Below are 25,116 nucleotides of genomic sequence, written 5' to 3'. Positions count from 1 at the left end.
AACGTTTTCAAGCGTGGCGTATAAGTGACAAAAATAACACAGGAGTCTTGATTTATCAAAATAACCTAAGTGAGGTGAGAAAAAGATTCGCCTTCTATCACCGTTACGGATAGTTCTAATGATCCCTATGCTTATGTTTTTTTCTTTCGGAAATCCAAGAACAAAAATTTATGAGAATATATTAATATCCTTTTCTTAAAGGTTTAATATATTTTGATGCCGGGGGTATGGAACAAAATGATAATGTCGAAATTCCGTCTTATCCATCCCTCTCCTGAGGCAAACATAAAGACCAACAATTTACTCAATTTGAATTATTCATATTGCTAAATTAATTCAGCAAAATGTACAATCATAATTAAAAAATATAGTTTACGAAGACGAATAAATGTGAAATTATACCTGATTAAACCAGGTGAAATTCAAATAGAATGAAAAACGAAAGCCAGCATGGCTACATACACGGTTACTGGGTTATTTATACAATTGTTTCATTAAATGAAAATATATATGCTTTGCATTTTTTCAGAGGTTAAATTGTTAGGAAAGAAAATAAAAGTAAATGTGACAGGAGAAAAAAAGTTAAAGAAAGAATTAGGAAGAAAGGAGAGAATGTACGAATCTGATGAATGAAGTATAGCCATAGCACTGTCTGAATAATTAACGAAGAAGCCCTGCCGCAAATTACGAAAAGAAAGGGCGTGGTAAAAACCTTTCGGAAATTAAATTGGCGCAAGGTTAGTTAATGACAGCATTGATGAGCCAGCAAGTTCAGAACGATAGCCAACGCTCACTGGCTGCCTCGAAGGCCACGCGTTCGAATCCTGCCTTGAGCATGGGTGTTGTCTGCGCCAAGGTACATTGATATTTCATGCACGTTTTCTAAAGGGTTTGCTGGCCTTACTTATTGCATCTAAGTGATAAAATTCGTGTTGTTGGGCACTAATTAATCGGCGAACAGTCAGCGAAAGATACGAAACAGATAACAAAAAAAATTATCGGAGAACAAATGATAAAGAACTCTTGGAATGAACAAAGATCACGAAAATTAATTCTGCAAACCCTGGAATCAGTCTGACATATTATGAAAGCCTATTTTCATCATGGTTAATCAATATGGGGATCGGAGGTTTGTAGTTTCCTCCGTCGCTTTATTTTTCACTGCCATTCTTTTTAATTCTTCTAATTTTCTTCACCTGCCCACCACCTTACCTTGCCTCTCCTAATCGAACAATGGACTTCCTTCCCTTTAATGGTTTCTTGGGAGGCTTTAGTAAACTTAAAGCGCGTCGGGATGTGTCCTAACGATATCCCTCTTTCTCTGTTAGTTCTCGTTGGGTCTTCATTCCTTCTCTTCAAGCGTGACTAATTTGCGCGCCTATCACAACACACCCGGCCCTTCTCCGTGTAGTTTCCATGCACTGTGTTAATTACTTCTTCAATGTATGTTCAATTTTAAGATCAGTGGCCATAATAAGCAACCCAGTCACACTGCTGTCTTTATTTGTTTTCCCTATGCTTTCTCCTCATATAATCATTGATGTCCTGCTCTCTAGATAGATTAGGTATAAACATTCAGTCGTTGAAAGTCATTCCAGCTTCTTTTTAGACGAGTAGGATTAAATTCAAATGCATACTCAGTGTCTACTCAATAGCGTTCACCATATTCATAATGTCCGTCGATCGCTTGGTAAGTTTGTATTCGCCTCTGTACGATAAGTCTGAGAGGTAGAATGTTTCATTGTCAATGCATATTGTTTCTCTCTAAGGTAAGGTTTTTGCTGCTTTTCACTGTCTTATTCGGTCCATTATTCTAGTATAATCTTAAAATTATTTTGCGCCGGGCTAATTGTTTTTAAATTCCTCTCGTTTTTTTCCCTTTCTGGAGATTGCATACTTCATGAAGTCCTTCTATATTTTTTCTCTTGGCTAGAGAGCAAAGCTAGCGTGTATTTTCTCGTCAGTTCCTATTGTTTGTAAAAGTACGAGATTTAGATGATCACTGTCATCCTGTTTGCCTAAATCAAATCGATTTTATAGTAGCCGCTTTTAATTATTTCTGAAATATCCCTTAGGAATGGCAAATCAAAGAATTGTAAAATCAATAAAGGCTTCGCTGATCCTTCGCATATCCCAAAACAAGGACGTTGGTTTCAATTGGGATACAATTGGTGAGTTAACCTGGTATTCCTCCTTCGTATGAAGCCCAGTAACAATAAAGATTTTTTCTTGTGGAGCAACTCATCATCAGTATCATCCCAGAAAATGTTGCCAGGACTCATATTCATATTTGAGTTTTTCGGTTGTGAAATCATTAATGGTGTTGTTGTACTCCCCTAATATTGTTCATAACATAGCACCACCACAATCGATAACCACAGTAATCACCCTGAAGGTTTTTGTTGGATGCATATATGGCTCTCCTTGTACAAGTACCAGGTAGTGGGTAGAGTACTGGGCTACTGACCGAAGGCCCCGAATCTAATTCTCTCTCTGTTACCTCTGCTTTCCCTCAACTTCAACCAAGATGATTGATTTTTCGGGTAGTAGATCTTCCTGGGAGACCATGGGCGGCGGTGGGAAAGGTACTGGCCACCTCTATACCTTGATGTGTGACTTTTACACGCCGTTGAGCTTAGTACAAGGGAAGCTCTACCTAAGCCTATCAAAATAACTTCTACCTTAATAACTGTAGTTATTGCTTTCTTCAGAAGTACTTTTACTTGTTTCGCCTTAAAAAAAGGTGCCTGGGCAGATTTTACTGGAATTTTTAGAATAGTCAAGGCCAGATGAACTGATTCAAATTTTCAATATTTCCGAATGATAGCGTGATTTTTCTATAGATGATTATTTAACATGCTGCTTTACTAAGAGTTGTAACAGTCACAGGGGTAATAGTAAAATACTGCTCACATTCTTTCTATAGTGATCTACTATATTTTAGATTTTCGCAACAATCATTTATTCGAATTTGCTAATTTTTCCGCAAAGTAATGTGAAAATGATAGTGTATAATATATAACTTAAATTAATACTAGAGTCTTAAATATTTTTTCTGCAATATAGCCATGGAAGGAGAGTAGAAATGAATTGCAATAATATTAATTATTAATACGTACTGCTGTGCCTCCCATGGATTACGGCCTTGGCGTTTTAGAAAAGAGTTGCACGTTCGGATAAGTCTTTGAACTCTATTAGTGAGAAAATTATTAAATACGTCTGGAAACTTAAAAGGGCCAAGGGAAATGTTGCTAAGAGTAGTGCAGAGCTTGGATAAATTTAAAATACTGGAAAATGTAGAACATAAACCCTAGCAGTAGCTTGCAGGGTACTAAAAAATACTACAACAAAAATGATGCTCAAGAAGTAAGTAGACTGAGTTTATGTGTTAAAGGAACTCCTTAACTAGATTAGTTAGAGCAGTTTACGTACCTATGCAGTATTTTGGAGGAAAATGGACATAATAATACAGACATTAGCAAGTGAAATACGTTGACCGTAGATGCATTTAAATGAAGACAATCGATGAAAGGTATAATAAATAAAAATTTAAATAAAATATTAATTAGGATTAATATGGAACGCAGCTCTGTATGAATTCTAAACCTGGTATTTGAGGCAAATAGGATGGGCGCAGATATGAGGTATTTGATATGGAGAAATAAATTCGAGGTGAAGAACGAGGACGAAATGTTAAATATGACAAGAGAAGAAAAAAATTTTCCAAGTGCCCGAGAGCAGAGAAAGTTGGAGGAGATATTGTGAGACTGTACGCTGTTAAAGGCTTTTTAAAAAAATTGTTATCTCCGGCATAACTTTATGGAATTTGCGTAACATATTGAAATGAAATTAAATTATTGACTTTGTAATTCCAAACAGTTTGTAAAAGTGTGTTTAATTACAAAGGCGACAATTTAATATAATTTCAATCTGTAGAAGGCTGTTTGATGAGTTGGGTAGAGGATAGGAGTAGGCTTTTTGGATGGTAGGTATTAAGAACTGACAATGGATATACTTTAAAGCAATTAAGTGCAATTCTAACAGAAACGAATTGCATAATAAACCTTATAGTTTGAAGCTTCATTTCAAGGATATTGTACACATCCATAACATAAGAAAAAGCAACGTACATTTTCAGAGAATTTTTATTGGCCAATGCGCTTCAATGTGATATGGAATCTATTCATGCAAAGAAGGTACATACTCTACTATCTTTGTACTTGATGATACCTCACATGCCAATGAAACGGGTCACGGAAATAGAATCCTGGGAAATAAATAGTTCGTTGTTTCTTCCCATGTTTTGGTAAAGTATAACAGCTACCGGGACCCTAACATTATTAACTATTACTACCATTGTTCCTTTTTACATTGGTAACCTAACACCCCCCGCCACACGCCCTTGAGGGGTAATATGTAGGTGTAGACTAAGCAGCTAATGATGAATACTGATAAAAGTAAAACCGTGACGAGTAGTTTAAAGTAGTGTTTATTAACTATTTTTTAAAAATTTTATTAGGTTTCTTATCATGGCATTTGTATTATGATATTTAAAAAATAATGATCAAATCAAGCCTGGCAAAAATGGAACATTTTTGAGACTGGAGCATCGAAGACATTCATACCAGAGAGACACCTTCGACACTTTTTAGCATTTATTTAAGTGTAGAATTAATAGAGACGGCAATAGCATGCTTGAAAACGACGGAGGAACTGAAGGCTAACTTATTCGTCGAAAAATATTGAATTCCATGGAAAGGAAATGTATGTAGTTTATTTATCGAAAGACTTGGAGCAATTTAACTAAATCTTCGCTCAACCCAACGAAGTAGGTAAGCGACTGAACGGTCATGTTTTCGTGACGAGTAAGGAGGAATCCGAAGTTTGAGGACGCATTTGCCAGCGGGAGGGATATCATATAAGGTGGCGAGAAAGCAGAAGGGCCCTGGGAAAGGCGAGATGGAAAAAACTTTTTAAGAGGAGAGAAGGCAAAAGGGAAAGCCCAGAATGTATGGTAACCAGGGTGACCTTGCCGAACGATCGGCAGGTCACTGGGCCATGGCTGGTGGGATGGCCATCTCCCTTCCACTCTAATCTCCTATTTCACCAAGCACCACCACGAAGCACCACACACCTCCCCATCGTCCTTTGCCTCACTCCCATTCATCCCATGCTCGTCCCTCCCTCCCACCCAGCCCAGCCCAACCACACCCCCGCTCAAGGGATCGCATATATTTCCGCCATAGCAGGTGAATGACGTGGATCGCGCCCCTCTCCCTTCCCCCCAGGTGCAGCAACCAGTCCGCCGCCTCGCTCACACCCTGGTCTCGTTGCCACGTCGGACGGTGACGAAGAGCGGGCGAGCCGATCGCGCGAGGGATTATCGCCGGCATGAAAAAAAGGTTCGCGTGGCCCTCTTCTCCCTTTCCATCGCTCCGCTGGGATTCCGCCTGGATTTTCTCCCTCTCCGTCCCTTCGCATGCGAGGAGATATCCGGTTTCCCGCAGGACCAAGAACTCCCAGCCCTCGAATGGGCACCCTGTGGTTTTTCTACATTCCGGAGCGCATAGCCAGGAAAAGAATCCCTAATGTGTCTCTTGAGGCTTCGTTTATACTCGAGACTGAGCAGATATGCTGGAGTCCTCGCGAGGCATAATCTCAGACTTGATTGTACCGAAGGTGTATTCCGCGAGAGATGATCTCTCACTTTTCGCGACACTTTTCGCGGTGTCTGCGTGAATCTGAAGCTGAGAGTTTATTACCGTCTGTCTCGACCTGAAATATGCACTTAGAAACCGGAGAGTAGATCTCACGGAATGGTCAGGACGTTGAAAACCTGTTGGACACGAGACCCAAAAATAAGTTCCCTTTGGCTTTTAATAGTCTCCGTACACGGCTCAAATCCCCTAGGTTGTTTGTTTGTTGTAAGTCAAATATTTTCAATTGTGACTTTTCAATTCTGCATGACGTCTTGTTATGGTGGAGACCTGGCGTGTAAATAAATGGTTTTCGTTCATTTTCATTTAATTTTTTTGCACAACAAATTACTAATTAATTAGGCTAATTAACCCTTGTTTTGAATTAAGCCTTCCTCCAGTATGTATACAAGTTTGCACGTTATTTGACGGTTTTTTACTGAATATTTTTCCCTTTTCCTTTCCTCTTCCATATCCTCCCTCATCACCCTCTTCCCGCCTTTCCCATCTGATGCTTACACCCCCTGCCACACACCTTTTTGGTGGATTGTGGGGTATTTAGGTTGATGTCGATTTTCCTAACCGTTTCTGTTCCTTCTTGTGAATCTATGCGTTGCAGACTCTATATGAGATGACTCAGTAGTCTTAACAAAACTATTCAGGCTTCTCAGCTAACTAGGAAACTCTTCTTTCCGCTCCCCAATTCTTACCTGAAATTATCGTTCACGTTTTAGTCCAAAATTTGAGGGCCTGGCTTGAAGAAACTGCCAGGAATGGTCGTGAAGCTGTTGCCACACCATATAGTTCAGCATAGAAGAATACCTGAGGGCCATTAATCTTCAATGTACCTTCTTTCTTCCGCATAATTAGAGAACACGACAGTGTCAAACATTAGGCATTTTGTCCATGATCTGGTAAAGATATCATTACGCCATGGTTTTATTGATTGCATAATCACATCAAACATTCAATCTAATGCCTTGTGGTTAGCATGCCCTGCCTTAGGCAATTGTGGCCAATATCAGTGTTACAACCGCCAGAGTAAAAGGCAATAATGGATAACTTTTATCGCACTTTATCTTCCATAAGTTCCTGATCCCAATACATTATCCTATCCATATTGAAAGAATAAATCCTGAAGCCGAAGGGTGGATTGGAGTAAGAATATTTGTGCTGATAAATATTTAGATTTTTGTGTGGGATTCCATTTGTCACAGAGCAGTGGGTGGGTAGTTTAATATTAAGATTATAAAATGTTAATAAATGGAATAAAATGAATTTTACTTTAGCCCGTAAGTCAAAAATAAGATAAAAAATTCAGCCTACCCACACCATAATTTATTCGACGAGTTAACATTTGGGCCAAGCGTTTTTTTATTCTCTTTGTTAAATCAATTTGCCGTCGAATAGTGTTTTTGGAGAGTCCCTTATGGTGACAGAAATGAATTTGAGCGAATTAGAGGTATTATATCAGAAGGTAATGCGTCAGCAGAATATATTAAATAATGATGCCTTCCCGTTATGGCGTCGCCAGATAACTACTGCCATTTATAGGAGTGGCGGCTTTAATTAAGCCTGGTGGGTTACACCTTTTGCTAACCGCTGCGGAAGAAAACCGTTTTTCTTCCCTCATTTTGTCCTATCACAGTCCAGATGGCGTAAGTATTCCTCTCCCGTCCTCCAAATAAGTCTCTCATAACAGCGCACTCGCTCGATAATTCCCCTACAATCTGCGTAATCAATGTTTGGGGCTGTGGAGTGAGTAGGCAGCAGCTTAGTAACGATTTATGGTATCCCATTACCGACTTTTTTCTTTCCCCTCGGGTAAATCAAAAATATTTTGGGTCCCATTTGGTGTCCATCTGAGAGGATTTGAATCCATAACGAACTCTATAACTATCTCGCCCACCATTTGTCATCGGAGGAACCAACTGTTCTTTGGACATACTCATTCTGAAGGCTATTTCCTCTCGGTTGATCCTGGGCACCTTTTCTAGCAAATAGTTTTTCTGAAGGTTATTTCCGCATTTGCTTGCTACTTCCACTAAGTGAAATAGGAAGCTGTGCTTCCATTCAAATTATTCGCCACGTCGGGAATGATCTACAAATATATCTACTTAATACCCCGCAAGCTTCCGCAAGGGTGTGTGGCGGTGGGTGTTAGGGCACTACCCGTAATTAAGAAAAAAAACGTATGCAAAAGTCACAAATTTATACCATCCACAAACAAAACATGGTATACAGTCATGCAAAAGCCCTTACTCCCACACACACATGCAAATACACAAATTACCAACCAACATACATATGCACCTACAAATACACCTGATATCTTTGCAATGTTTAATTTTGTTCCGACTTTTAAATTAAGTGTTTTTAATATTTCTGAATTGACTTCGGTTTCTTGCTTTTATGATTTCTGATTGTTCGGGGAAAGAATGAGCATTTTTATCTACCTGAACTGGAATCAATCTCCCTTATTTTATCTTTGTGGTCTGACCTACCTAGGTAGTGTGGGGCCATTATAATTCCTTTAGTAACATCGTTCAACTCGTTTGTCGTGAACCTTTCTAAAAGTCTACGTCTCGCTTGTTCTCTTCGTATTCTAAATGGCTTCCAGATTAATTCCACTATGAGACCTGTCACACTTGTGTTCTATTTATAACAATTTTTATCAAATCTGGCGGATTTTCGCTGGACTTAATCTAATTCTTTTTGCCAAATTTTCACTCAAGGATTTCATATATACTTGCGGCATATTCCAAATGAGGTATAACCCGAGCAAAACAACACCTCTCTTCAACCTTCTCATTACATTTCCACACCACCCGTTTAATGAAGCCGAGTTTCTTTAAAGCGGATCCGCACATTGTCCTTATATGTGCTCCCCATCAAAGGCTTGATGTTAGAATTACCCACAAATATTTAACGTAATTGGCCGTAGTTAGCACTGAACCCTCTATTTCATAGTTCTGTCCTGTCCTGTTCGCCACTTCCTTTGCTCCCAAATTTCAAAACTGCCCATTTGTCTACATTAAGTATTAATCCTCATTCCTTGCACCAATCCGAGATTGTGTCTAAGTCTCTAGAAAGTAGCTTTCTAGTAGATCTAGTTGGTTCCTTATTTCCCTGTATACCACCGTGTCGTCATCAAATAACCTGAGATTACTACTAACGTGCGCGCTTAAGTCATTAATGTATATTAAGAAAAGAAGAGGCCCTATTACACTTCCCTGAGGGACGCCCGAAGTAACATCTCTATCCGTTGAGCACAATCAATCGATTGCTACTATTTGTTTGCGATTTAACAATAAGTCTCTAATCCAATTAATCATTTTCTTATCGATGCCATAGCATTTATGTTTGTGTAACAATTTATTGTGTGGAACTTTATCAAAACATTTTTTGAAATCTAGGGATACTGCATCGACTTATATGTTGTTTTCTCCCGAGCTAATTATATCGTGAATGAAAAAACATAATTGTGTTTCAAGATCACCTCTTCTTAAATCCGTACTGGTTGTAGCGTAGTATTTTCCTACTATCAAGAAATCTCATAATGTTAGTGACAATAATGTGTTACAATATGTTACAAGAGATCGATGCTAAGAAAATGGGTCGGTAATTTGTTGGTTTATCCTTCTCCCCGCTTTCATAGATGGGAGTTATATGGGATAGCCTCTGATCGCGAGGTACGGGGCCTTCTATCGATTTTCGATCGAATTTTTATATCGAATGATGTTTTAAATAAACGCCCTCAGCGTAGACAAATTTCCATTCAGTACAAAATGCCCGTTAGCATAAATACTCACTTACGATCAATCTTGGTCGTGCATGCCCTTCCAAAATATTTGCAAGATGTTTTGCAGAAATATTTTTTGTAATATTTCAACAAGCGCTCATGTTTTTGCACGTGAGTTGAATGGATTATCGTCCATTCTTCGACGAATGTGGCCCGCATTTATGTGGAAAGAAAATAAGTAGTAGCTGCGGTAGTAAAAATGTGAAATCCCTATTTACTTGTATTTTTATTTTTAACATCAATTTTCATGAAAATTTTCGATAAAAGCCCAATTACGCTTTCCCTCTTATTACTCACCATTAAAACCTATAACGGGGGTTTTATATGCAGGCTTATTCTGTAATTTTTCAATGATTGATCGTCGAAAGTTGAAATAATGTTCAATATTATGAAGGTTAGTTCCCAATTTCTAAGAAACTGCGGTAGATGCCGCAATAGTAACTTTGAACAGAGTCATCGGCTACATGCGTAATATAATACAATTCCAGTACGTAAAAACCATTCCACTTGATGAGGCGAATGATTTTTACAAATTGAAATTTTTGCATTGTTTAGTTCCCAAATTTTCAAGTAGTGTGTTTTATATTATTACGGGCCTTGCTAATTCGTTGCCGTCCCTATTTTTATCGAAAGGGCGTAGGAATATTATTTAAAGCTTTTTATCTAAATCGTTACTGTATAAATATGTATCAGTTGTGTTTTGCCTGAGGTATACCCTGATAGCCTGTTGATTAATGAGAAATTATATGAAAGAGAGCGTGGCGTACATTGGTTGGATTTGCAGGATTTCCTAAAAATCAGAAGACTAAGGCGAGGCTAATCAACCAATTACTTTCCCATCTCAGAACTAATAACAAACCTTTTGTTCTTATCTCATGTGTAAAATGATTAAAAATAGCGGAGAAGTCAGGATAGAAATGCTCATTTTGAAGCGCACGAGAAGGATGAAACAATCGGGAGATGGAGACGGCATACGAAGCATAAAAAGGGATTATTTAAAAAAATCTTTTGAGTTAAATATCCTCAGAAGTGATGTGTGTTTCTCTAAGTAGAGATTTATCAGAAAAATGCAAAGAGGTTGCAAATACCAACATATAGCAGATTCTGCATTCTCCTAGAAATCAATGAAATTAGGTTTCAGCGATAAGATACTGTGAATTACAATTAAAGGTAATAAGAATTAAGGAAAATATTTAATTTTAAGAGTAAAATACAAAATTTATTTCACTATGAAACATGTAAAAAAACAAAAAGGAATATAATGAATAATATTTCAAATTTATTGAACATTGTAAGAGACTGTGGAGTTATGTCGAACTTTTGGCAGCACTTTATAAAGCTGGTCCAACTTATCGGCAACTATTTTCGGACGCTACACTCTTGTGGGGACGAATGGAATTGGAAAAGTTGTGATCTAATATTTCAAAGTCATTCGGTGGACTCTCAGACAATCCATAGAAGACAGCAATATTCACTCTCTTTTTTACCCCATATTCCAAGCCCAATATGTTCAGGAATATATTGACTAATAGATAGTTATGTTGCAGCATTATTAGTAGACTAATAATCTACATGTAAAACTTTAATCGTAATCTACCCCGTGGAAGTGGGGCATTTTTTTAGATGACTGGCCTAGAGAATAATTGTTAATTGATAAGGAATAATTTGTTTTAAACTGTCCTCGTCTCGAATTCTGTGAACAAAAGATGGTTTCTCGTATATACTGTTCGGTTCTGCAGTCAATTTCGCTGTACTTATTCTTTTTATTTATTTCGCATTAATCCGAAAGCAGCGCTTTGGCCTTACATCAGACTATTTTAACAATGATATAAAAACAGAAACAATTAAAAACACCCACGCCCTCTATGGGGAAGAACCCATCCTGAGTTGCAGGCGAGGACGTGACTCCGCCGCCACCAGTGAAATCGACGGGAAATCGATCCCGGACCGTCGTCGTGTCAGGCAAACATTCTACCACTGAACCACCGATGCCTTATATTGGTGAGAATATAGTGTGTAAGTCATATGATTCATATGGATTTTACCCGACATGGCGATGTTATTTGCATACATACATACCTGCATATCTCTCGAATTCTGTTGATACAAGGGCGCAAAGATTTATTTTCCCATAATTTCAATCCTGCAGCGTTTTTCAGATTGAATTGGAGACTCAAATCCTGCCATCAAGCATCATTAATATTGTTCCTTCGCATGTTTTCTCGAGGTGGATTCAATGACCTCCGCACGTTTCTTGGATTTTCACCCCGCTTGTTGACTATTGACAGACAACGGTTTCGCCTAACTTCCAGTTGGCGTCCTCAGGTCAATAGTAGATTACTGCAATATTCGCCACCTTTGCATAGGTCATCTCATCTTCTCATTGCTGCCCTTGAATTTTCAGAAAGCCGTAAAATGTCGGTGGTTTGGTGGCTGACAAGAGAAAACAAATTCACTAAAAAGACGCGCCACTATGATGTGAGCGAGATTGACGCCATTACCTACCGCTTACCCAGTTACTTGTCTTAGTGAATGGAGCCCCATGATAGGGAAACACCATTCTTTTTGAAGAACTTAAGCATTTCATCGGTATCTTAAAGAACGTCACAATAAACGATAACGACGAGATCCTGGTCTGCTTCGACATCACGTTCCCCATCACAAACGTTACGATTCAAGAACCGGTGGACATTGTCAGGGTATTAACATCCTTTGAGATCTCAAAGGACTTCCTCAAACTCGTGGATTAATGCCTCCGAAATTTCCTTTTCCTTTGGCAGGTGAATTGTTGCGTGCAGATAGATCAGCGATGGGTTCATAATTCTTCTCGGTGGTGGCGAATCTCTTTATGGAGAAATACGAGAAAACTGTGCTTAACTCTTAGAAACGAACCCTTTGTCTTAGATACGTTGAGGACACCTTTGTCGTCCGGCCGCATGACTCTTACGAACTGGATACATTTCTTCAGCACCTGAACTCAGAGCATCAGGTCATAAAACTCACCGTGGAGACGAAAACGTTCAAACTAATTGCCGTACTGGGCGTTTTGGTGAATAAAAGAAGCGGAGGGAAACTTAATCATACGGTATACAGAAAAAGAACCCATATTGATCGATACTTGAACGCGTTACCATCCAAAGAATAAAATTTCTCTAGTAGCCGCACTCGTGGATCGTGAATATGGTTCGTGAAGTAATTATCGACTCGCTATCCGTAGAGAAAACACACGTGACACTATGCACAGCTCTAAAACGTAATGGATATTAAATGACTTAGTTCCTGAAAAGGGCTGCGGAGGAAAGACGCGGACACAAACGATCCATGAACCGGAAAGATTGAGGCTCAAGGTATTTGCCGCCTTCACTTTCGTCGCAGGAATCGCCAAAACGTTTGGTACCAAAGAGAGTTCAGAGGAAGCATGACGTTGGCACATGTACAACTCAGTGACGAAGATAATTAACCGTCTGGCAAGGTCTAAGGACAATATTTCGCTAAGTATGTACAAAGGAGTGTATCGAGTCACATGCTCTTACGAGAAGTCCAGCATCGGTGAATTGTGCAGATAAAAAAGTGTCCAAACAAAATAACACGAGAGCTTCGGAGAAAAATAGCGCTGTTCATTGGCCATCACAGAACACGCTTGGAGCAAACTACTAAATTACATTAAATTTTGAAGACGCGTGAGTGAGAGTAAAAGAGAAGCGACAGTATTCCAGATGGGTAGAGGAAATCCAAATGGTAAAAACTTCGGAAAACTTGAACCGAGGAGACAAATCCACTACAGAGTAAGTGGAAGAGCGCTAGCCGCAACCAAGAACAGGGTAACGATGAGACGGGATAAACTATATCAAGGCGGTGAAAATGACAGCAAATTACCTTCGACCTGAGAACTTCAACTGGAATGATGGAAAAACTGTTGACATTCCAATTTATTATGCGCGGTGAAAACTCGACAGACATGCAGAGTTCAGACATTAATATGATCGAGATCCTTAGATGAGCCTTGAAGCCTGAAATGCTACTTACATCGCAGTAGATAACCCCGATGACAGGTAGGAATGTTGAATTTCAAAGAGATATGTGATTCAATGACTTCTCGACGATCTGACTCACAATAAAAACAGTTCTTTAAAAAGGCATTGCTTGTAGGTTAATTTAGCACAAACATACTCGGCAAAAGCGCGGTAACAATGTAGTTGTTTATTTTTATTAGTAAAATGTTATTTATGAACTTTAGCATGACGATGACCTTAACTATTTTTATTTTATAATACTTTGAAGTTAATAAAATAGATTCAGGCTCAACATGATAATTATTCATGATCACTGACGTCAAACAACTATGATTCCTTGGTGTGTTATTTGATTCCATACTAGTTGCATCCACCAGTAAACGACATCGGTTCATAACAATGTAAGTTTAGGTAAATATACATTCCCTTTTAAGAACTGAGGGAGAGCAGGATGAGGGGAACAGGAATAGGATGAGACGAGGGCTAGGTAGATGAATTGGAATTGAAACCAGGGGGCTGTGGGTGAGAAGAATTAATGGGAGAGATTGGTAACATGGCAATCGACAATGGAGGTGGGTCTTGGAGAAAGACATGTGTTAGGGTGATGAATGCACTTTGACCAAGGGTAACTTCCAAAAAGGAGGATCTTTGACAAACATTTTAGTCCAAGGGCACATTGTCTAATATAGACTTGAAATTTTTCAACTTTTGCCGAGGAATAAAAAGCTAAGTAAAGATGTTTAAATGCCTAATAATTGCAAAATATTCGCATAAATATATGCACTACAGCAGTTTTAATCGAATGTTTCCTCTCTGGTTAAAAAGCGAAGGTTATTCTTCGAAAGTTCTCATAAATTTACATTTTAAACTTTTATTTACATTTTAAACTCGATTATTGACGGCATTCCTTGATATGCTATATTAAGGTTTATTGCAGGTTTAGTCGAGTAGATTACCAATATAAAATTTATTTTCTTCGAAAACAATTCATCTAACTTTGCCAACCACACGGTTTGCTACGAGCTCTAGTCGTGAAAGTACTGCTACAGAGCATCCGAATCTTCATTCGGGTGTTATATTGTCCTCTTGTTACATGCACAGGGTATCAGAGATACATTTTCCTCACCCGGACCATGGTTAATGTCCAACTCTCCTTAAGAGCACCACTATCCAGTACAACCGAGATCAAAAGTTGCATTCAGAGCATTTAGTCGAGGGCGTGGCGCTCCGGAGAAACTTTTTCCGTAATTTCCCCGCCGTTGGCGCCACCTCGCGTACCTTTCATTTCCATCCTCCTAACACACTTTTGTGCCCGCTACCATACGGTGCCGATTAATTGCTTCACCATGAAATAGGTGCTCGTTTTTCCTCTTCATTCTATTCTCCTTCCGCTCTCTCCTCTCGTCCCCTCCACCTTTCAAGGGGACAGTAAATCCAGTCCGCAATAAATCAGCCCCTTTTAAGTGGCCGGATCTATTGTGTAGAGCTCTTATTTCAGGGCGTCTCAATATTTTACGGCGGTCTCCTTCGGAGGGGGCGAATGGACGGGTGGCATTTGGGTGAGACACCAGTTTGGCGACCACGGTGACCCTCATGTCTTGCGCCTATCCATTTAAAATATTAGCCATTAAAGTCGCCCATTTAGAGGTTTTTGTCTCGAATAAAACCTGTGGCTTTTTGGCTCGATTCGATAAATGCCGTGATTTGTGTCGTGTTTTAAAATTAACTGAGATTGGGGGCAAAGCGTGTGCAAAAGTTTCGCGCTGGCAAAAAAATGGGGTAATTGATTTAAATCGGAATGAATCGATCTAAAAATAAAATTTTAACTTATGAAATAGTGAAATAGTAAATATGAAAGTAGTGATCGTCAGATGCTTCTTTTTTCTAATATTTAGGTGAAACTATACTCATTTTGAGGTTTTTAATTTTTTCGAACGTATTCAAAGAGACTGCGGGTAATGCTGTCATAGTAATTTTTAACGTTGTCATCCGCCAATACATATTACAATGCAATATTGCAATGTGTAAAAATCATTCGCCTAGATTAGGATCCCGGTCAAGGTGTAAGATCTTTACATTTCGAAATTGTTGCAGTGTTTGAACATGTCCACTCGGCCATTACTAAACGACACTTAATTTGGTTCTCTGAAGTTTTTCTAGGGCTTTGGTTAGCATATATTTAAAAGGTGATTTGCAAATTTTAGCATGTAAAGAGAAGATGCATATGAGCTAACAGAGCCTTAAATGATTCTGGAGAATATATTTGGATGCTTAACCTTAGTCAATTATCCAAATGCATATATTAAGTAATTACTTTAATTAAATTAAACTAATTACGATGAAAAACCTGCTTCATTAAAAAATGTTGTTTTCGAAAGTGACTAAAAACGTATTATCCAATAATTATTTATTATTTTTTTAATTCTTCCCTTCATGAATTTAGGCGATTTGTGGCAATTTGATCAATATATTTTCTTAACGTCCAGTTTTCACTTAGTATTGGAACATTATACAGTTCTGATAAAATTGGCCTCAGTGTAAACTTAGAAAATTTGGATGCGGGTGATTGTTCTGCTATATGTAACTTCATGTGACAAAGTGATATTTTCATATATTCAAATTATTTAAAATACTTCGATGGAAATGCATACTTTTCATATATCTCATCGTCATTATTTCTTGAAATGCGCCTTCTTGGTTTACTCAGTAATCTTTTCATGCTGATTTTGAATCGAGAAATAAAGGTTTCAACCATGGGAAAGATTTTTAACTTACATGACACATTTGCAGGATGGGAAATATTAAGATATCAACACACTCTTTTGCTCATTGTTTTTAACAAATGAGCATATCCAACATTTGTCTTAAGGAATACCCGCTGACATGCGAGATAACATTAGAATTAATGCAAACCTTATATCTGTTCAACATTCATAGTCACAATGTGTCGTTGCCATTAAGAAAGATGTTCATCCAGGTCACATGAGCCCTATAAGTGATGTCGTTCAACTTTCGCAATTCCGCTGGGCAAGTAAAAGCATTTATGGCGTTTTATTTCCCATTGCAATACAAAAATTGTCTTTCGTCCTTTTCTCTAATTTTTGAGAATTCGAATTTGAATACTGCAAGTATAAATTTTTATCGGTATTTAAAAATTAACGTGTAAAGTATTGATCAAATTCCCTCCCCACTAGTACTGCCTCTGTTAAAATGTGGTTTATATTATTATAGAGGAAATATCAAGTATATGGAGATTGCATCCGTCACAATTATCTTGATCTTAATATTTGCAATATATTTATGTAGCAAGAGATTTATTTATTATTATATCTTTCTAGCACTTTCCCGTACAAATAGGGGAAATTTGTAATGAAATTCGCCCCTAATAGGTTGTGGTTTCTATTCCTAAATTATTTGGGTTTTGCCACATACAATTTCTATGTTAATATGTATTGTTTAAGAATCAAATTTAAGGGTCAAAATGGATAATTTTTCTAGTTTTTCATCAGCTCTTAAAAAAGCCACAGAAATAGTTTCCGTCATCTAAGTATAATATTTAGCGTATTTTTTCCTATACGAGTATGGAGTAGATATTAATCTCACATAATCATGGGTCCTAGACTCTTCAACTAAATCAAATTTCAATGAAAAATTATGAGATTAATATTGGTTGCTTATTTTTTCTTCTACATTAGTATCTTCCTCATTAGTATCTTCCTCTTTCAATTATCTTTTTTTCACAAAAACGTTAGCAGTTTTTCAGTTACTCCTTTTAATTTTTCATCTATTTTTCCTTCTCAATATGAATTTTTCACCTGAATTTTTAATAGCCTTTGAATTATTAAAATCTCTTTTTAAATTATTAAAACTTTTCTTGCAACACTATTTTGCTGCTCTTTAAATAAGTTTCTCATACATTCTCGGTAAGTTTTTCAAGAACGCTAATGGTTACATTTATGATAATTTTATATTTTGCTCTTAATTTTTTTTACCTATATCTACGTTTTTCTTCTTCACTGTTTCCCTCCTTCTGCTCTCCGATTTCCGTTTTTGTGTAACATGTCACCTTCAATGATTTGATTCCTTATTACTGATGGGACGTTCAGCAAGCCCGTCCTTTCCCAAATAACCACAACGATATGATTCTACAAATTTATGATGGGCACAATTAAGAAAATGAGACTAACTGCCAGACTCAACCCACTGTGCCATATGTCGCATCCGAAAGCTGCAGAGGCAAGGCTTCGGCAGCTGTCATGAGACAAAATACCTTGCAGGACGGAATCACCGGCAGCAGCACAGGAGACACAAAAGAGGACCAAACCAGCCAGGAACTTTGAATGCTAGGATCACGTTGCGGACAAGGACATTGGAAAATTGAGGACAAGGAAATTGTATCGCAATAGGAACTAGGTGTGATCACGAGGAGGCAGTAGAAGACTTTTGCAGGAGATATTGTTCAATCATGGCGAACATTTCGTTTAATGTGTGACTCTACCAGGAGCAATTATCATTGCTCCCACCAGCTCAATCTAGGGGTAATCAGAACACACAAGCCATGCTATGCCTAAGGGTCTTGTTAGTTTTGGACCACTGGTTTTTGAAGTCTTCCACCACGTCAGGGTTGTAGTCTATTGGGAGGGCTTAGGCCGTAAAAGTACGTAAATTATTTAAAAAATAGTAGTCTTGTTTCTTTTCTCAGGCTCTTTCCCTTGTTGTTTGCAATCTTTTCCCTCGCGTTTTAAATATGTCTGGATGCACCAGTTATTCTTGTCTGAAGCTTCTTCCAAGAGAAGGATTGCTTATAACTTCTTCTCTGTGTTTTTGTTACCATAATTGGTGGCCAATAAATTAACCGAAGTGCTTTTTGATTTTCACATGGTGGTTGATTTTCCACCTCAGTTATCAAGTATTTGGACAGCAGTGGGTTATATATTGAATGAGCTGTGAAGGATTTGCGTTTTCACCTTTAGTCCCTCTCGAATGCACAGAGAAGTTTAAAACAAGATTTGCTTCTTCGAGCGTTCAAGCAAGCAGGTGTTTTCGAACGTGAGCAGTACCGCGCCAAGCGGCACCGGATAAGATATTCTTATGAAAGGCACTTGAGATGGCCTCAGCAATGCAAAAACATATTACGTTTTCATTAGTTATTTTTCGTAACGTCGTCCGTCGCCTTGGCAATTCCCAAGTGAATTCACGGATTATGAAATTTAACCGTGGAAACGCTCTGTGATAAGAATCCAATTATTTCGTATTGTTTTTTTTATTTTTACTTCACATTGGGCAACATCTGAGTGTTTCATACAATAATTCTGTTACTTTCTATTCTAAAAATTAGCCTAAATATAATAATGAATTTGTTTTTCAATTTAATAGTTGTTTTTTGTTATAGAAATGGCTGATGTCTCATTACTAGTGAAATAAATGAGTAATTTTGTTGTATAAAAATATAAGCTCTAGAATTTATCAGCAAAATCATTAATTTTCATCCTTTTTTTACATGCAAAATCTGTGCCCTTAGCTATCATATGAGAAGACCAATTGTTGAAATCTCACCTCAGATACTAATATTTTGTGTCTTGCGGTCTTTTAAGAATTTTTTTACTGAATTGAATGTATTATTTTATTATATTGAATTATTTCTGAAAACCAATAAAAAAATAGGTATTCCTTCTTATGCTATGGTTAGTCAATAGAAGAGAAGATTTTAGGATAGGCCCCACAATGAAGGAATAAGGGTAAATACAGCTATAGACCGACTACTTGGGGGTTTAATACAGAGGAGAAAGGTGCAAGAAACTAAATTGGAAAAGGAAGACTGAAGGGCTGAAAGACTAACTGTTTTTGTACTAAGAACTAACGAATAAAGTTTAATTCATTGGGAAAATATTATATAATCACTGAAATTCTGTGCGAAGAGCGTAATCGACATTTAGCGCAGTAATTACTGATATTATATCCTGTTTGTTCTTTCTAATATTAACAAAGAAAATTTCTGTGGCAGATTCAATGGTAAAAATATTAAATACTATAAATTCATTACTTCTTTTAATATTTCCAGAAAGTATAAATTCATTGTGTCTCCGAGTCTCCATTTTTCTAATAATCATACACAGTATCTATTCGTTTTTTTCATTTTACGTCCAGCTCATATGCTCAATTCCTCTCCATAGATTTCCATTGCAATCCTCCCTATACTGATATCTGTAATTAACTCCACAATAGTTACTATGCCTCCAAATGATGTGTCTAACTTACTTATAAATGAAAAATTGTGCCCTGAAAGATAGAAATTCTCAATGCTGCTGGCATAAAAAGTGTCACACTCCATACAGAGTATGAGAAACACGAAAGTTTTAATTTATACTTTTGCTTCACTTAAATGTGTTTTGAATTGCATTCTATGACTGTGATAACCACCTCATGTAATTCACCTAATTGTCCATGGAAAAATTACCCGCATGGATGAGCTTTGGTTAGAATAATCCAATTCCCTTAGGTTTTCGCGCATTTAGACCAAGACCAGGCGATCCCTGAAGGAAGGCGACTGTCATCGCCTGCCTGTAGAGGTCGAATTTCTAAACTTACGAAACCAACGTCTCTGTAAAAATCATGTAGATCCGCGGATACTTTGTGCGACGAGTAAATGGGCTGGGAAAAACTTGAAAGATTTTCTTCGTGCAGTAGTCTGTTGTGACGGACCCCTGCTACCCGATTCTCCGCCTCGAAAATGCCCCTTGTACATCAATGATGGAACTCCTTGACATCTCCCGGTCCCACGAGTCGTCATTGTCTCTCCCTCCTGACTTTCTCATCCTATCCTCCACCCCACCTCGTCCACTGCCCTAGTCTCTCTCTCTCTCGCCCTTCCGCGTGCCACACACTACATTCTCTAGCTGAGCGTCGCCGAGTGGATACTTCTCTCATCATTTCTCGGTCGGTAGGTGATAAGTATACTAGCGGCTTCAGCCCCTATATATCAACTTCCCATCCGCCGACATCTCACGATTCATCCCCGCAACTTCCCGACCTTCTCGCAATAAATGAGGTGTTTGTTGGCAGATGCGAGGGTTGGATGCTTGTCCTCGAGTCCGAAGAACGAGGAAGACGATGTGGTACATGGGGATGAACTCTCGGTTCGTCATCAAATGGCTATCAGTCCCCAAGATGGTTCCTACAGCATTCCAACGCATCCTATTCCTCGCCAGTCCATTCCTTCGTAATTTCTTGAGCTCATACCTTTATTACTCGTTCTACGTAATCAATATTTGCTCTTCTTCCGCGAATATCCTTTTCGCGATTCTCTCCTCGAAGGTCTTCAATTTCCTCGCTATTGTTCCTTTCTCTCCTTATTGTCGTTTTCTACCATGGATTAATCTCTTTCACCACTCTTAATAGGCCCAAGAGTATTGACGATCATTTAAATTCTCAAGAGTATTTCCTTCAAAAATTCTATTGCTCCATTTCCCTCTTAGAGTAAAATTCCCATTTATTCAGCATAAAAATTCCTCTGTCGCAATTTTTGGGTGGAAAGGCTAACGCGTCATTCATCGGACTACGGCTTCAAAGGGAAAATCTTGCAATGACACCACAAAAAATTTTGTTTCAAAGATATACTAATTGTAAAAGGGCTGTTCAATAATGAATCCTGAATAATAATTTATCCCCGTAATTTATCGTATCAAAATTTAATTCTATGTGATATTGTGAGGTTGAATGTGTAATCTAATTATGTGGTAAAACTGTAATTGAATTCTTGAGTTACCTTTTATTGACTCCGTTAGCGTCATCCTGACGTACTGTAGTCAAATGAATGAAACCTATACCATCTGCATATTGTACATTAATTTTGAAAATATAACGTGCAATTAAAATTGTACGTCATTGAAAAGCCCTCATTTTATCTTACAAGGAAATCGAAAATTATGAGAACTAGATGCCACGCATCCCAGTTTGACAAAGATCCAAAATCTGGGTGTTGAACAAGAAAGCACCCTATAGTATATCCCCTTCAGTGCACTACCGTAAACTGTAGATCATTAAAAGTAGCACTATACTTAGTACAGCTCCATCCTACTACTCTTAAAACCTTGCAATTAAGCGATTTTAACTAATCTTATTACTTAAAAACTGTAGCAAATAAAATAATATTACCATATCTCAATAATAATCTTCACATGGTATAATGAGTGTTTTTCCTAGTCCAATAAGGAAATACGTAATCTCTTGAACCGTTGATCATACAACTAAAATGTTTTAGATTCAGAAATAATTTTTTTAAATTTTCATTTATGTATCTTATTCTTAATTGCAAGAATTTTTCAATTATGCTATCGCAAATGCCTCCGTAACATTCCCTAAGGTCACATGTTTCATAATAGTTTGCAGTACTCCTTTAATAATTATAGTCACAATTATGTAAGCTCCCCAACTCTGGAAATATTTCCTCAGCATGTATAGGCAACATTATTACTTCTAAATAGGTTGCATAGTGAACTACCTGATGGTATAGGTTGAGCAGTGAAAAATGGAAAAAAATAAATAATTGATTGTTTTATATGAATAGGACTACCGTTGCAAGTAATCAGAACTAAGTCAGTACAGATTATCTGCCCATTTTGTCTTTAGTGATTCGAATTTTGTGTCGTCAGCTCTTGAAATAATTTTGAAGATTTTTACAGTGCCTTCTTTCATAATCCATACTTCCTTCGAATCTAATGCAATTTTTCATGGAATAATTACATTTATTCAATATTTCTATTATTTATATGGCTAGACATTATTTAAAACCGAAAATAACAATTTTTCCCGTAGTTGTCACTTAGTACTTTCCACGCAATACGAAATCTATTCTACTATTTCAATTAAAAAATAAATCGTTTTCCTCACTTGAATGAGATTTAGAATAATGATTATTGATCTAGATTAATTTTATGTATTTCATATACTTCTGGAAACCCATTTATGTATTTGTATTTTTTGAAACTCGTCTGTAGTTTACTTCATCCTAGCTGAACCACATTTCAATCTCCTATGTTAGATCTTTTAGATATTCCCTCATTTGTGGTATTTTATACTTCTTATCCTCCATTACATACCTTGTTGTTACCTCTCACTGCGTCTCTCAAACAATGCACTTTTCCAGGCTCTAAACGATTTAGTTTTTTGTCGCTCTAAACTTCCAATGCAGCCTTGGTGAAGAAAAACGTGATTGTCTACGGGCAAAAAAGGTTTTCACGCTGCCTTTATGTCTGAGATCGCGTCACGGAACTTTCTTTTTTATCGTCTCTGGTTGAGCAGAGGGATTTGGCATTTTTTTGCGGGAAACATATATTGCGTAGAACTTGGCGGAACTCGAAACGCGGCCGTCATCTATCAAGGATTTCCGCAGTCGAGATTTGGCTCGAGTTTCCGCGAAGGTCCCTTCTTTGCCAGGTAGTAATGAATTTTACCCCTCATCCTTCGCGTTTTCTCGTTTGAATAGTGACAGCTGTTAGCCAAGTGTGTTTGTTTATATATATGTATATATATATATATACATACATACATACGAGGGTCATCCGGAAAGTAGTACCCGTTCGTGCCGCATGAAGTGCTGACGACGCGAGTAGCCGCTGGACGAGGTCAGATAGCTTCAGTGGCTTGTCTGCCTTCTCTGAGCCAAGTTGCGTGACGCTAGCATTGCCTGTGTTGTTTCTGTGATTGTTTACAATGTTTAAAAAAATTGAGAACGCCGCCAGTTGTGAAGTGAGGGCAGTGATTAAATTCCTCAATGCAAGAAACGTTCGCCCATGTGATATTCATCGCCAATTAAAGGAGGTGTATGGAGACAATGTAATGGACGAGTCGTCTGTTCGGCGGTGGTGTCGCAACTTCAACATGGGGAGGGGGAACACACACGACGATGAGCGTTCGGGGAGACCGTCTGTCATTACAGACCAACTGGTGAGCTCAGTTGACGAATTCGTGAGGAACGATCGGCGCGTCACAATTGATGACATCTGTGAGCATTTTCCCAATGTTTCTCGAACAATTGTTCATGAAATTGTTAAACACCATCTGCATTATGCAAAAATTTGTGCAAGATGGGTCCCTCGCGTATCTCAATGAGCTGGCGGCGAAGGACTATGCAGCAGGAATACAGAAACTTGTCACACGTTATGACAAATGCCTTAATTTGCTTGGAGATTATGTTGAGAAGTAGTTTAAAGTATCCTCTTTCAAATAAAATTTTTTATGTTTGTTAATATTTACTTTTGTGTCTTTATTTCACGAACGGGTACTACTCTCCGGATGACCCTCGTATGTATATATATATATATATATATATATATATATATATATATATATATATATATATATAAAACAAACTTTGACAGCAACAAACAATATAAGAACACATAAAAAGATCACTCACAAGTTATTTCTTGATCATTTCGACGGAATTCATTTCCGTCTTCACCGGAAGAAATATGTATAGAAATGTATATATATATATATATATATATATATATATATATATATATATGTATATGTATATGTATATGTATATGTATATGTATATGTATATGTATATGTATATGTATATGTATATGTATATGTATATGTATATGTATATGTATATATATATATATATATATATATATATATATATATATATATATATATATATATATATATATATATATATATATATGTGTGTGTGTGTGTGTGCGTGTGTGTGTGTGTGCGTGTGTATTAATATATTTCTTCCGATGAAGACGGAAATGAATTCCGTCGAAATGATCAAGAAATAACGTGCGAGTGATCTTTTAATGTGTTCTTATATTTTTTGTTGCTGTCAACGTTTGTTATATTATACATATATATGTGTATATATATATATATATATATATATATATATATATATATATATATATATATGCATATATTGCTGTATTTTCGTTGCAAATAGTGCTGAAAGTCGCATTGGTCAGCAATCATCCAAAAGCATCACTATCTTCAAAGGCGATGTAGGATGGTGCAATGAGAAGCTTTTGATATTACCAAGAGTCAAGGAGGTCCATGAAGGATATCGTAATCATAAATGGGCGATATGGCTAATTTTTATGCAGAATATTAATACTCACCCGTCCTTGTGTCTCTGAGAAAGGTTATCGAATCGAATTTTCATTCGATGAACTCCCATGCATAATATTTATAACAACGAATGCTATTGGAAATCAAGTAGTACCAACTGAGGAATGTAGTTTCTTACTTATGTCCCTAATTGTTGATTCGTGATGCGTGGCGGTGCAAAATTGTAATAGGAAGTTTTATTATCTTTGTGTCTCGCAGGCGATGCTTCACAATATCACACGTGTGTAAGTTTTCTGCTTTGTAGGTCAATGAGGCTGAGCCAACAGACATAAATTGGCGGACGATTCGCATAATTTACGTAAAAATCCTGATTTAAAAACATTGAATTGCCCTCTAGGGGTTTATGCGGTCTTATATGCAACTTTATTGTAATGAATTAAGTTGAATACACTCGGCAATATCAGTTTATTTTGTATTGAAAATTAAGAAAATAAAACTATCGGATTACCATGGAGCAAAGGGCATT

The sequence above is a fragment of the Hetaerina americana genome, unplaced genomic scaffold (genome assembly GCF_022747635.1).
Source record: "Hetaerina americana unplaced genomic scaffold, ioHetAmer1.1.p SCAF_32, whole genome shotgun sequence".
Lineage (NCBI taxonomy): Eukaryota > Metazoa > Arthropoda > Insecta > Odonata > Calopterygidae > Hetaerina > Hetaerina americana.
Note: the sequence above shows the minus strand (reverse complement) of the source record.